Genomic DNA, 4,849 nt, shown 5'->3' with positions numbered 1-4,849 from the left:
TTGAAAATGGGGAGAGCCATTGACTATTTTATTCCATCCAATATGGACAGTGTCTTCACAAGAGGGATCATCAAGGCACATGACTTCAAAACGAAAGGGCTTGGGGGTAGTGTGATTGTCAGTGGAAGAGTTTAGGAAAATTGGAGAGTGGTCAGAAGCAATGGCTGGGAGGTGAAGGATACTGGAATGAGGAAAAAGGGTGATCCAAAGGGAATTTGCAACCCCACGGTCAAGTCTTTGTTGGATATTGGCAGGGCCATATCTTTTGTTTTTCCAGGTAAACGAGTAGCCATGAAATCCTAGGTCGATCAAGCCTAGGTTATTAAGATTAGAAGGTAAAGAGTGTCTAGAAGAAGAGGCAAAGGGGTTGCCGCCTCGTTTTTTGGTTTGAGAAGTAATCGAGTTGAAATCTCCCATTAACAACCACGGTCCCTCATATTCAGAAGTAATGTGCACTACAACATAAAACGTCATCAATAGCGCTCAAATAGCGCTATCTTAGGCTATTATAGCGCTTTTACAAACGCTATGTCTGCCGGAGCTATAATAGACCCGGATGTTTCTATAGCGTTTTCTGACCGCTATTATTTCACATATTTTGGTAGCGTTTGTGTCGCGCTATTAGACCCCATATTGTAGCTGTGTATAATCGCTATGTTACATAATTATAGCATATGATAAATGCTATGTTATTGCATTTTATAGCTATTTTCTTGTGCCATTTATTAGCCGGTCATTGCAATCTTATAACGCTATATTAAAATTAGTGGTAGCACTCCATTTGTGTAATTATTCAACCAATGATTACTTACCATGGAAACCATTTTTAATTTGTTTGCAATATTTATTTGATACTGCAAAATATTAAAATAATTTAATGCAACCCCATAACAAAAAAATTAAAATAATTATTTTTATTAACATGATAAAGAAAAAGAATTCACAAAACATATTCAATTTATTTGATACAGTAGGATTCATAAGGTTACAAAAGGCCTAAACAGAGATTGTTACTTAAGAAGAGAAAATTACAACTTTCACCATAAGAATAACCCCAAATGAACTAGATCAGCTCATCCAGTTGAGACAATGCAACGACCCCAATTTCCACTCATGTTCTATAGTACCTGTTAAGGAAAAATATAAATTTTAGTACATAGTAATAGAGAAAATTCAACATAAATTGTCATAAGCTTCCCAATTATGCAACTATTGTCTGTTGATATTGAAAAATTGGACCAAATAAATCATAGAATAAGTCATCCAGAATAAACTTCAGACAAAGAAATAGCAAATATTTGGTTCCTAGTAATAAAATATCAGTTCTTACGACATGTAGGACTTGAAACGAGTCAACAACTACATTAGGCGTATATCTATAAGTTGATGCAGGATAATGGAAAATATAAAGAATAATAGTAGCAAATTATAAATCCCCATCTTGTTTTAACGACTTTTTAGTTGGAGTTATTATCTACAAACTCATAAATAGATAGTTGAATAAGGTAGAAAACAATATTAAGAAATTATAAACTCACATCTTATTGTATTGCAATGCCATATTTATTTCCTCAATAAAGCCTCGACGCACAGCTTGTAACGAGTTTAGCAGCATTAAAAAGTCTATTGACTGCATAAGTTAAGAAAAAAATGAGCAAACTGAAATGCAAAGAGTTATTATGATGAAGGAGCTAATGAAAAACTAAACTTAGTTCGACTTTTCCTGCATATAAACAAACTATATAGAAACTAAACGAAAAAAGAACACTAAAAGGAGTCCATATAATAGAAAATTAATTAACACATGAAAAATGAAAAGGTAATAAACAAAGAACCTACTTTTATTTAATAGAAGCCTTTAGAGATAAAAACTCCTTCAAGCTCGGGTATCTAACTTTCTTATCTGTTCAGAAAAGAACTACGAAATATCTCATATCAACCACACCATTAGAATCCTCTAATCAATGAAACCAATTCCGTAAAGCATATAAAGAAAAATAGTGGTTAATAGCATTGAAGAGGAACTTATATTTTATAAGACTGTATTAAAGATGTTAAACGAAAAGGCATAGTGGAAGATCATAAATATCATGGAAAGCATAGAATCAACTGTCAATTTTGCCACTTGAAGAGATTAAATTCCTATAATGTTATCCACTTACACTCCCAAAAACAAGAAAAACATGAAAAAGCAAAAAGAGCATACAAAGTTTAGTCTGTAATTTGTATGGAGCTTATTTCAAGTCATGTAGATACATGATTAAATTGTTAACAAAAGATAACATGGCATTATCACATACAACACCATTCCCACCAAAAAAAAAAATTCCATGTCTCTGAGTTATACCTATGAGTTTAACAAAAAACTAATTTGACATTGATCATAAAACCTAAAAGGTTACACTTATTAACAGTTCAAAAATGTCAAGCACATTTACGAAATACAGAACATAGGGCAATTAGCTAAATAGATAGATGTATGCACAAATAATTTGAAGATGAATAACTTAAGGAAAATGTACAACTCCTAATTTCATAACAGATTGTTAACCAATATTTGTTTCCAGTGAAATAGGGATTTTGGGGATTTTACTTAGGTTATATTGAAATGTTATTTTCTTTCAAAAAAAACTCATAGCAATCTTAATCTAAACTTGTGGTGGCAAAACAAAGCCCGATTGGAATTAGGGCTTTTTCCAAATTAATTGGAATTAAGAGATATAGAAATAAAGAGAGTCGGAATTACATACTATGCCTGGAAAATCAACCGTGCAGGGAGATAGAGATAGAGAGTCGGAATTACATAAGAGAACTGTTTGGAGAAGTCGGATAGATGGTTCCACAACGCTGAAAATGAATGGATTTTGCTTGACGTATTATGACTGGAACAAGAGAGTGCGTGCCGGCAGATCGACGATCGATGTTGGAAAACGGAGAGATGTCATTCTTAAAACTGAAGGTTTTTTTCTTGAAGAATGAAAAGTAAATGGAATAGGCGAGTGGGAGTTGGACTTTATTTTCTTAAAATCTCTCGTATTTAAAGTACCGCCTATATAAAAAAAATTGCAGCCATGTTATAGCGCTTTTTTTTTTTTTTTGATAATTCATGTTATAGCGTTTGTTTAATTATTGTAAGCTAATAATAGCATTTATTGAAAAAGCGCTATCAAACTATGCTATTAAAACCTAATTTTCTTGTAGTGGTGGTTGATACAATTCCAGAAGAAGGTTTTGCCAGTGGGTATGCAAGGGCAATAAATGCCAGTGAATTGCCAAGATGGCAGGTTTGGGTCAGAGGAGATGATGGCATTGATAAGGGTGTTGTTTTGGGCTAGAATTTGGACAGAGATGGATGAGTTCTATGCAAGAAGAATTTCACCGGCCAAGCCAATGGGTGGGACAATGGTTAAGTGGGGTAGGGAGGCGGCAGTGAGAGCTTGAGTGATGAAACTAGGAGAAGAAGTTTTAACTTCAGAGATAAAGAGGAGGTCAGGACGAGATTCTCTCAAAAGGAGTTTGAGAGCACGAATTGCCTTGGGCTTTCCAAGCCCTTGGCAATTCCATGAGATAATTTTCATGGGGGATTATTCCTTCTGCCCACCCCCCCCCCCCCCCCCCCCCCCCCCCCCCCCGAGCATTGGGAGGCAGATTTGAGAGAGAATGGAAAATGGGCTTAAGGCTGAAAGTCGTGGGATCCTCAACGATTTCTTCGATGATGACCGAATTTGATTTCTCTGTGAAGATAAGGATGGCCATTTGTATCTCTTTTGATGGAGAAGATACTCCTGCATGCTGTAAAATTCATGTTAGATAACAGTGAATGATCCGGTGTGTTGCCATTAATGTCCTCTTGGGGAGTGTCAGATGAGGAGGGCGGAGATGGTGAATCTGAGAGTGTGTTTATATTTAGTGTCCCCATGTCAGGAATAAGGTGTTCAGGTTTTTTGGAAGGTGAGAGGATACACATTTCAAAGACCCATGTTTTTGGAGGGAATTGAAGGTTGGAGAAAAGTGAGATGGGCTGAATCGGGTTTGGACTATAATGGGCATTTAGTGGGTGAGAGGCCCAATTAAGATCCTTTAAGATTGGCCCAAGGAAGAAGTAAGGGGGAGAGTCTGTTTTTAATACAGAGAGCAGCATTTAAGAGAGCAGCGGAAACCATGGTGGTTTCAGATAATCCCAGAGGTAAAGCGAGATTTTTTGAGGTTTTCTTTTTCGAAGATGCGGCTGCATTGAAAGCGGATCTCTGCATTAAAACCAAAGATTTGGATTCAAATGAAAGTAAGGAAAGTTCCTTTTTGTCTTCGGAATATTCAACTCCAATTGGAATATTTTTTATTGGTTGTTGGGCAGACCTATCAAGGAAAGACACGTAAGTGGTCTGTAAAGTAGGGTTTTATGAGGGTGGGTTTCTTTTTGGCGGGAAATTTGTCCGGTCACATTTTCGCCGGAGTTTTGCTCCATCAAGGATGAAGTTTTGATCAATGAGGTAGGAAAGAAATGGTTAAGGTCTTGGGAAAGGTTTGAAGGGTTGTGGGTTGTGTTAGGGTTTGTGGAGAGGGTACTTTCTGTTTTTAACCAATGACCATAGCAACAGAGCGGATTATCCACGATACCATTAACATGAAGAGAAGAGCATGTCTGGAACTTATGGCCAATAATTTCACAGAAAAAACAAAAATCACAAAGTCGTTCATACCTGATCTCGAGGAGGATGTTGCGACGCTCTTGGCAGGGAAAGAAAACATGTCCTCGGAGAGGTTTTGTGATGTCAATCTGGACTTTGATACGAAGGGCTTTTCTCCATTTATGGGAGGGGGATGGGAGTTCAGTATGCATGAAAGTACC

The sequence above is a fragment of the Erythranthe guttata genome, chromosome 4 (genome assembly GCF_056151865.1).
Source record: "Erythranthe guttata isolate IM_541 chromosome 4, IM_541, whole genome shotgun sequence".
NCBI lineage: Eukaryota > Viridiplantae > Streptophyta > Magnoliopsida > Lamiales > Phrymaceae > Erythranthe > Erythranthe guttata.
Note: the sequence above shows the minus strand (reverse complement) of the source record.